The sequence below is a fragment of the Mus pahari genome, chromosome X, assembly GCF_900095145.1.
Source record: "Mus pahari chromosome X, PAHARI_EIJ_v1.1, whole genome shotgun sequence".
NCBI lineage: Eukaryota > Metazoa > Chordata > Mammalia > Rodentia > Muridae > Mus > Mus pahari.
The window spans coordinates 106,821,642-106,832,898 of NC_034613.1; the positions used below are offsets into that span (position 1 = coordinate 106,821,642).

The 11,257-nt window shown below is 37.1% G+C and overlaps 1 pseudogene; it reads right to left on the reverse strand.

The window, feature by feature from the left end:
• The window catches only part of LOC110314477, a 7,029-nt pseudogene extending 5,624 nt beyond the window's left edge, over nt 1–1,405 (reverse strand).
• Between the last annotated feature and the right edge of the window lie 9,852 nt (nt 1,406–11,257).

Genomic DNA, 11,257 nt, shown 5'->3' on the forward strand with positions numbered 1-11,257 from the left:
TCAACTGAGGAATACCTAATGGCTGAGAAACACCTGAAAAAAAATGTTCAACATCCTTAGTCATCAGGGAAATGCAAATCAAAACAACCCTGAGATTCTATCTCACACCAGTCAGAATGGCTAAGATTAAAAATTCAGGTGACAGCAGGTGCTGGCAAGGTTGAGGAGAAAGAGGAGCACTCCTCCATTGCTGGTGGGATTGCAAGCTTGTACCACCACTCTGTAAATCAGTCTGGTGGTTTCTTAGAAAATTGGACATCGTACTACCGGAGGCCCCAGCAATACCTCTTCTGGGCATATACCCAGATGATATTCCAACTGGTAATAAGGATACATGCTCCACTATGTTCATAGCAGCCTTATTTATAATAGCCCAAAGTGGAAAGAACACAGATGTCCCTCAATAGAGGAATGGATACAGAAACTGTGGCTTTCCAATTTTTGAGAGACAAAAACTTTACCCCAGCCAGTAAAGTGTTCAGGTAGCTTTATGTTTCTTGGTGTGTTCCTTTAGACATTGAGCAAACAGCAAGCTTGATGGGACAACTGTTATTAGATATTAATCTTGTGTACCCTGTAAAGATTGCAAACATCACTGTATCCTGGCAACTACAACTATATTGATCCTGGTAATTGCCACTATATTCTGTTTCTGATACTTGTATAAAAAAAGTCTGATTGCTCTCAATAAAATTGCCATAACCTCAGTCCTGCGGCTTCTTTAACTGGCCTGGCTTAATTCCCAGTTGCTCTATCAGGTAACCTTGGCCCAGTAAACATCTGTGGGCACTTACAGAGAATAATGACAGAAAAAAGTGACCTTCTCTGAGTAAAATGTAAGACTGACCTGAGATGAGATTCGTTTTGCAGGAAGGATAACTAGGCAACTCAGAATCCTAAAAGATAAATAAACAAACAAACAAATAAATAAATAAATAATCTGGCTTTACATTAAAAACTATTAACCAAGATGAATATGTGCTCTACAAAAGAGTGTCTTAGGTTCAATACTTAATTTAATTGATATAAGTTCAAATATGACTGTAAACAAAGTATAATAATTACAACGATTCTATAAGATCACATCTATGTAAAAATAACGTACTAATTTGAAACCTTAAGTAGTGATGACAGTGGTATATTTTAAAAATTCTGAAAAGTAGAAAATGACAAGGATAATTTTTCATAAAAGAAAAATCTGTAACTAAAAATATAAATGAGGTATGTTTATAACAGTTACCAGAATATTGAAAAAGAAAATCACTCGAATGTTTTAAAATAGTTTTGTGAATAGTCAGATATTTTAGAAGTTAGTTTTCATTGTTACCTTGACAAAATTATGAATCATCTGAAAAGAATGACTGTAAACTAGGGCACTGCTCAGATCACATTGGCATGTTACCATGTCTGTGAGAGATTGTCTTGATTGATGATTGATAGTGGAGGACTCAGCTCAATATAGGTAGTGCCATGCCTAGATGTGTGGTCTTAAGATCCATGAAAAAGGCAGAAATTTTATCATCTGCCTAAGAAATGCACGTCTCATCTTCTTTCCTAAACCCATTTCCCCATATTCAACTTCAGATAGGAGTCCCAATTTGTACTTCTAGCCACATCTATTCAGAAAGAACAACCCTGTCTCCATCCCTAGCCAGGTAGACTAGACTTTCCACTACAAAGCAAATCTGCCAACACAGCAAACTTTGTCCACTTCTGATGTAGACAATTAGTCCATTTTCTATACTGGCATATGGTTCTTTCCTCTCACTATAGCAATTTCTACTATATGAGAGTCACCCATCTCCAGTCATAGGCACTATAGCCTTATGAACAGATCTACTCAAACCTTGTGATGTGCATAAGGCTGACTTGTCTTTACTAACAATCTATACCCCTTCCCATATATTATCTTAAGGTCAAGATAACCAAATATGTTGTTAACCCCATGCATAACTCCCAAGTACCCTTCAATTCCCAGCATTTGTCAGAGAGCTTAGATGTATACCATTAATTCCATTTATAAGCATTGTACAATGTACAATGTAAGCATTTATAAGGCTCTGTCTCTTCACTAACACTAGAATAGCTTTGTCAGCAACATCCATCCGGATACTAGATGATTACTCCATTCCAGGGGAAGAGCACTATCCCTACACCAACAACTTCATGAAAATACATAACTTTCCTGAGGACCATATGACTGGGCAAGAATCCCAAACTCATATTACCAGTTCTATCAGTACTCATTGCCTAAGTAAAACTCCTTTGCAACTCCCTCCTTCTTTTTTTTTTCTTTTTTCTTAGATATTTTTAAATTTACATTTCAAATGTTATCCCCTTTCCCAGTTTCCTCCTGGAAACCACCTTTCCCATCCTCCCTCTCCCTGCTTCAATGAGGGTGTTTGTCCACCCATCCAGCCACTCCCAACTCCCTGTCCTCAATTCCCCTACACTGGGGCATCTATCTAGCCTTCATAGGACCAGGGACTTATCCTTCCATTGATGCATGACAAGGCTATCCTATGCTACATATGCAGCTGTAGCCATGTGTACTCCTTGATTGATGGCTTAGTCCCTGAGAGCTCTGGGTGGTCCATTTTCTGGAAACTCCCTATCCCATTGCCCCTCCCCTTGTTTCTATGAGGGTGTTCTCCCACCCACCCACACACTACTGTTTCTCTGCCCTGGCATTCCCCTACACTGGGGAATGGAGCCTTCACAGGACTAAAGTGCTTTTGCTCCCATTGATTGTGGACAAGGCCATCCTCTGCTACATATGCAGCTGGAGAAATGGGTCCCTTCATGTGTACTCTTTGGTTGGTGGTTTAGTCCCTGGGAGCTCTGGGGAATCTGGATGGTTGATATTGTTGTTCTTCCTATGGGGTAATTTTAAAACACTCAAAAGGAAATGTCAGAAGATACCAGAAAACAGAAAGAACTTTCCTGAATGTGGATGGGCAGAAATAATATTGTAAAAACAACCAAACCTCCCAAAATAATCAATAGATACATCATGCTACATGCACTCCAGTAGTGACTCGCATTACAGGTTTGGAAACCTGGAAGAAGTCCTGAGGCAAAAAGTTTCAAGGAAACTCAGCCTACTGGAACCTTGCTTTCTAATAGCCCCAGACTTGTCCCTGCAATATTGTGGAGGGACTTGCATGCTTTCTTACAGTATTTTACTGGAAGTCACTTTCATATTCAAGGCCTAGGAAATAGGGGGGTTGTGGTATTACATTATTCATGAGAAGGTCTGCTAGAACAGAACCCCCTAAAACAAGTATTTTTCTGCTAGGCCCAAAGGAACAGCATAATCAAGGATTTAATGGAAATCCCTTGTGGTAGGGGTTAACAATTGACACCTGGCTTTCTCCTTAAGATGCCTGTTCCCCCTGGTCTTTGATGTATACAATCCTTTGTTTTATGTCACTGTAACTCTTGCAGATGTGTCCTGCCTGGCTTCTCTTGTTTGTTCTGTACTAAAAGTTTGATGCTCGATTTGAACAATATATTCAGATTCTACATACTCTGTCATGTCAGTCTGTTTGTCATCTGCTGAATCCTTGCGTGCCTGTCACAGGATACCCCAAAATGGAGGTAGTCTGTGGCAACATCACAATCTCCATAATATCCATTTACATTTATTAATGTTATTTGAAAAGACAATATATAATTGCATATCAAAATACAAATGCCTAGGATATATACAACAATTCTGAACAACAAAAGCATTGATCGAGGTTTCATTATCCATACTAAACTTTGATTGATATTAAAGAGTTATATTTATAAAACCAATTTAAATCTTTCATAAATAAAACTCATTCATCAATAGAAGTTATGATGCATACACTTCCAGCTGCCTGACTTTTAACAGCTTGTACAACAATTCAGTACAGATTCCCAGTGGTTTCCAACTTTCCTATGGGTCCTAAGGATTCTATTAAAGTGACCCTTCAATAATGTTACTCATGTTGTGGTCACCATCCATTATAAAATTATTTTGTTTGCTACTGTTATGAATCATAATGTAAATATATGTCTTTTCCAATGGGATCTGGTGACCCTGTGAGATGGTCATTTGAGTACCAAAGGAAATGTGTCCTCCCACAGGATGAAAGTCACTGATTTAGGGAATTACATTTTTAACACATTGTGCTATCCAAACTGGATAGCTACATATATGAAGAATAATGAAATTAAATTTTCATTTCATCAAGAAAACAGCTAATGATAAATGCTAGAAAGGCTTTGTGGAAACAGTGACAATAATTCACTGCTGATGAGATTGCAACCTGGTATAGTCACTATGGAAATAAGTATGGAAAATATTCTGAAAGCTAAGTATATAGCTATCATATTATCCAGCCATAAGGTTCTTGGATATATACCAAGCACTCAACATCCTATTCTAGAGATACCTATTTATTAACAATTATTGCTTCTCTATTCACAATAGCTAGAACATATATTCAGCCTAAATATTTATCAATTAAAAAATGAATAATGAAATTGCAATATATTTACACAATGGTATGGTATTCAACTATTAGGAAAAATATAATGGCATTTGCATGTAAATGAATGAAGTAGAAACAATCATTGTGAATGAGTTAACCCAGACCCAGAAAGAAAATTATGATATGCTTCTTCTCATCTTTGGATGTTCACTTTGAAACTCCAGATATGTGTGATTAGGGAAAAAAATTTATTAAAGGTTTGTGAGAAATGACTTCCAAATGAGAGGAGACAAAAATGCATTGGATTAAAGGGGAGTAACGGAACAGGAATATTAATTTGGGTTAGTGAAGTGGAAGTCAAGATAGAACAAAATTTATGGGGTGGGGGTAAATAGCATTAACAACTATGAAAAAGCCTCATAGAAACTTACTATTTTAGAAGCCCCATAAAGCTTAAACATATACATTTATTTAAAGACTTTAAATGGAGTAGCCCTACAATGGGAATATAATACCTATGCTAAACATCACAAACTTTTAAATGAAAAACACAGTACAATGAACAGTTTATCGTTTTGAAGGTTGCTGGTCAATGAGTTTCTATATATCTTCTAATAAAGCAGGCTACTGTTGTTGATATTGCTTATCCTTCAAAATTGTCCCTAAGACCCTATTGGTAAGGATACTACACAGTATTGTCCAGAACATGGAGGAACCAAGATGCTACTGGCTTATAAAATTCATCCTATGACTAATATCCATTGTGCTAGAGAGTACATGGCAAGGTACAGGAGGAAAGTGATGGTTAGTCATACTTAGCTACAACAGTAAATGCCATGACAAAATATGTTCACTGGTTAATAGTGGCAGGGTCATTATTAGACCAACCAACTACATTTTTATAGCATTAAAATTCTATCCCACAAGATAAAATCAATATGTGTCACCATTTTGTACCAAGAACCTAAAAAAACTACAGTCCTAGAAAAAAAAATAATACTACTACTTAGTTAAAATACCATAGTATTGAACATTTATTAATGATTTCTTGCACCCATGGATCAATGCATCTATTAATTCTCATCTAAGAAGATTCTATTTGCAATAGATGCCGATTAAAACCAAGTCTCACAACTGATCAACGTTCAAAAAAAAAAAAAAAAAGGAATGAAAAATTTCCAGCCTATAAATAATAATATGTACTCTCAAGGATCATGAAGCATGGTGAAAGAGAAAAATAGTATGTGATCCAGAGATGATGGATGAGTATAAAGAAATAATATCTTCTGGAAACAATAGGGTAGGTTAACATGTGTACTCCCTGAAGTTTGGATAGCATACACAAAACTTGCACATGATCATGTCAGATAAAATATCAGTATGGGGAGAGGAAATTGACATACAATCCCATCTCTAGAAACTGGTAGCTTCTGGGAGAGAGAGACAATTTTCTCTAAGAAAGTAAGTAGATCTTTCCAAGACTTTTATCATGAAGGGTTGTTGGATTTTGTCAAATGCTTTCTCAGCATCTAATGAAATATTTATGTGCTTTTTATCATTGAGTTTGTTTATATAGTGGATTATGTTGATGGATTTCCAAGTATTGAACCATTACTCAATCCCTGGGATGAAGCCTATGTGATCATAATGGATGATAGTTTTGATGTGTTCTTAGATTTGATTTGCAAGAATTTTCTTGAGTATTTTTGCACCAATATTCATAAGGGAAATTGGTCTGAAGTTCTCTGTCCTTTTTGGGTCTTAATGTGGTTTAAGTATCAGAGTAATTGTGGCTCCACTCTCATCAGTCAGAATGGCTAAGAACAAAATCTCAGGTGACAGCAGATGCTGGCAAGGATGTGGAGAAAGAGGAACAGTCCTCCATTGTTGTTGGAATTGCAAGCTGGTACAACCACTCTAGAAATCAGTATGGCAGTTCCTCAGAAAACTGGGCATATTACTACCTGAGGATCCAGCTATACCACATCTGAGCATATACTCAGAAGTTGCTCCAACCTGCAATAAGGACACATGCTACCCTATGTTCATTGCAGTCTTATTTATAATAGTCAAAAGCAGGAAAGAAACCAGATGTCCCTAAACAGAGAAATGAATATAGAAAATGTGGTATATTTCCACAGTGGAGTACTACACAGCTATTGAAAACAATAAACTCATCAAGTTCTTAGGCAAATGGATGGAACTAGAAAAATATCATCCTGAATGAGGTAACTCAGGAACAAAAAAACACATAGGATATGCACTCACTGCTAAGTGGATATTGGCCCAAAAGTTCAGAATACCCCAGATATAATTCACAAACCACATGAAGCTCAAAAAGAAGGAAGACCAAAGTGTGGATACTTTGGCCCTTCTTAGAAGAAGGATCACACAGTAACCATGGGAGGAGCTACAGAGTCAAAGTGTGGAGCAGAAACTGAAGGAAAGGTCATCCAGAGACTTCCCTACCTGGGGATCCATCCTAAATACAGTTACTAAACCCAGAAACTATTGTGGATGTCAACAAGTACTTGTGGACAGGAGCCTGATTTAGCTGTCTCCTGAGAGACTCTGCCAATGCCTGACAAATACAGAAGTGGATGCTCACAGATATCCCTTGGATTGAGCACAGGGCCCCCAATGGAGGAATTAGAGAAAGGACTGAAGGATCTGAAGAGGTTTGCAGCCCCATATGAGGAGCAAAAATATGAACCAAGCAGTACCCCAGAGCTCCCAGGGACTAAACCACCAACCCAAGAGTGCACATGGAGGGACCCATGGCTATAGCTCCATATGTAGCAGAGGATGGCCTTATGGAACATCAATGAGAGGAGAGGCTCTTGGTCCTGTGAAAGCTCCATGCCTCAGTGTAGGGGAATGCCAGGACATGAAAGAGGGAGTGGGTGGGTTATTAAGCATGGGGAGAGGGATTGGATGGGGGGGTTCAGAGGGGAAACAGGGAAAAGGGTGAGCATTTGAAATATAAAGAAATTAATAAAAAAGAGAGAAATAAAAGAATGTAAGTTGAACAATCTCCAGTGGAGGAACAAATATCAAGGAATATCTGGGCATTCAAAATAGGTATTGAGGACCATTAAAAGCAGAACTCATAATTGGATGGATAGGGGAGTGTGCTTCTGGCATAACTGGTAGAGAGATTAAATATCATTGAAATATGTTGTATGAAACACAAAGTTTTTGAAAAAGAGAAAAGCATTAAGGTAACTGAATGTGAGCATATCAGCAATTGAGTAAGCAGTCTTTCTCCATGGTTTTTGCTCCAGGTGCCTGCCTTGAGTTCCTTCTATGAATTTCTTAAGTAACTACTACCTGTAATTTTAATCTGACATAAGCCCTTTTGTAGTCTAAACAATGTTTGGTCAGGCTGTTTACCTCATTAACAGAAAATTGAAATAGAAACACATTCACATGTAATTTTCAGGTATAATTTTTTTCATAAAAACTAAAGAGTACAGAAAATGTAAACCTGGAATTATGTCCTATAATGATCAGGTATATTTAACCTGTAATGATCAGACATATTTAACCTGGATATTAAACACTGAGTATATGACCAGTCTTACATTATAACAAGGACTTGATTTTATAGTGTCAATTCCTGCTGAGCATTCAATGTATTTACAGTACTCATAATGGACTAGACTTCAGGATATGGAAGTATTACCAAATAATATGAATTTTTAAAAATCAAAAATAGAAAAGAGTACAGTCAAAAGGATATAAAAGATAAATTGATTATCTAGTTGAAGTTAATACTTTCAAAGTTGTTCCAGTTAAATATTTTTATTTAAAACAAATACAGTGCAACTTAGACATGATTGAGTATATATGTTTCTATAACACAATATATGTGTAAACTAAATATACCAAGGACAAAGTAATTCCCCTAAAAGACCTCCAAAGAGGAACAATACAAAAAGGCACTTACCAGAGTATTCTCAGATAACACCAATGCCCTGTTTCCAGAAAGGTGAGCAGTTCAAACTTAAATTTTGAGAGAAGTTATCACTTCACAATAAAGAAGAAAAACATGTTAGTCACAATCTAGTTCTAAGATGGACCATGACTATGATATTAAAGTACAACACGAATTGAACAGAATTTATTTTCATAACTATATATAATTATGTTGAGAATAACAAAATAAGAAAGAATAGCTTGAAAGAGTAAGAATCCAATGGGGTGGGGAAAGAAATAGTTTCAGAAGGAATGAAAAATTACCTCAAAAGTATAATATCCGGTACTTTTAAGTCATAGAAATGTTACTTTCTGATAAAAGGCTGTAGATGTATAAATGACATGTAGCCTGGAAAGGATAAAGTATCAGACCAGCCTAAGCTAGACCTTAAAGAGACAACATGAATATTACCATGACAACAGAATCCTGAGGTCACAGGGCAGTAGCCAAACAAGATGGCTACCTCCTTTGCACAAGATAGATACCTCTTCTGAATACCAGGACCACGTGTCTAGGACATAGATATTAAAATCAGAAACTGAGGTGCTGCTGAGGTAACTCAGCAGTTAAGAGTACTGACCATTCTTTTAGGGGTCCTGAGTTCAGTTCCTAGTAACCACATGGTATCTCATGACCATCTGAATGGGGATCTAATATCCTCTTCTGGAATGCAGGTGTACATGCAGACATAGCACTCACTCATAATAAAAATAAAAAGTTTAAAATGTTTAAACAGTAAAATATTTTTTTAGAAAACAAATTGATATAAATCAAATGATGAAATTTTAAAAATTAAAAAAATAGATATTAAAGTATACAGCATATGAGAAAATGGATTATAAAGAAACCATTTAGAGACATTAATACTAACTGACAATCTGATAAAGATGAAAATGGTATCAATGTAACTGCAATGGAATAAAATGAAGGTTCAAGAAAATATAAAGGATATTCTCATTACCTACTGGAATACTAATGAGGAAATGATAAAAATGCAAAGAAAATTTCATGAATAAAGCTAAAACTCAATTAAACCTGAGGAGAGGATCCTTAACTACAGGAAACTTTATTCATGGATGACAGAAATCTCGGGGATGCGGGTGGCAGTGTTCCTGCTGGGAATTGCTGAGCTCTGTCTTGGTACACAAGTTGCTGAACAGCTGGTATTCCTGATTGGTGAGCAAGCTGAGCTGCAGGAACATTTTCTAGTACATGCAAGTAACAATTTGGCAACTTCAAGCACCTAGATGAGAAGCTCCTGTCCTGCTCTGACAATGTCAGAATTGTGTACAAGATATCCAGTCTAACTTTTAGATGCCCCTCCTAGGGAAACATGTTGTATGTCCTCATTGTGTTTACCATAATCAAGGTTACATTCATCATAATATAGAGTCAGATGTTTGTTATTTTCTGCCCTGGAATACACTTTTAAAAGTGACTTTTAGTTATCCTGGCTGTTTAGAACATACATATTTTATTTTATTTTATTAGATATTTTCTTCATTTGCATTTCAAATGCTATCCCCTTTCCTAGTTTCCTCTCCAAAAGTCCCCTATACCCTCCACCTGCCCTGCTCCCCAACCCACCCAATCCTGCTTCCTGGCCCTGGAATTCCCTTGTAATGGGGCATATAAACTTTGCAAGACCAAGGGCATCTCTTCCCATTGATGGCCAACTAGACCATCCTCTGCTACATATTCAACTAGAGAAACAAGCTCTGGGGATACTGGTTAGTTCATATTCCTGCTACTCCTATAGGGATGCAGACCCCTTTAGTTCCTTAGGTACTTTCTCTAGCTCCTTCATTCCATCAAAGAGATGACTGTGAGCATCCATTTCTGTATTTGACAGACACTGGCATAGCCTCACATGAGATAGCTATATCAGAGTCCTGTCAGCAAAATGTTTATGACATATGCAATAGTGTCTGCATTTGGTGGCCGATTATGGGATGGACCCCCGGATGGGGCACTCCCTGGGTTGTCCATACTTTCGTCTTAGCTCCAAACTTTGTCTCTGCAACTTCTTTTATCGGTATTTTATTCCCTATTTTGTGGAGGAATGAAGTATCCACGTGTTGATCTTCCTTCTTCTTTATTTTCTTATGTTTTGGAGATTGTATCTTGGGTATTCTAGATTCTGGGCTAATATCCACTTATCAGTGAGTGCATATCAAGTGAGTTCTTTTGTGACTGGGTTACCTCACTCAGGATGATATCCTCCAGATATATCCATTTGCCTAAGAATTTCATAAATTCATTGTTTTTAATAGCTGAGTAGTACTCCATTGTGTAAATGTACCACATTTTCTGTATCCATTCCTCTTTTGAGGGACATCTAGGTTCTTTCCAGCTTCTGGCTATTATAAATAAGGCTGCTATGAACATANTAGAGCATGTGTCCTTATTACAAGTCAGAACATTTTCTGGGTATATGCCCAGGAGAGGAATGGCTGGATCTTCCGGTAGTACTATGTCCAATTTTCTGAGGAACCTCCAGACTGATTTCCAGAAAGGTTGTCCAGCTTGCAATCCCACCAACAAAGGAGGCATGTCTCTCTTTCTCTACACACATCCTCACCAGCATCTGCTGTTCTGTGTCATCAGGTCCTGTGCTTTTTTTTCTTTTTTCTTTTTTTTTTGGTTGGGAGATTATTAATGACTGCATCTATTTCTTTAGGGGATATGGGACAGTTTAGGTCATTAATCTGATCCTAATTTAATTTTCGTACCTGGTATCTGTCTAGAAATTTGTCGATTTCATCCAGGTTCTCCAGTTGTGTTGAGTATAGCCTTTTGTAGTAGGATCTGATGA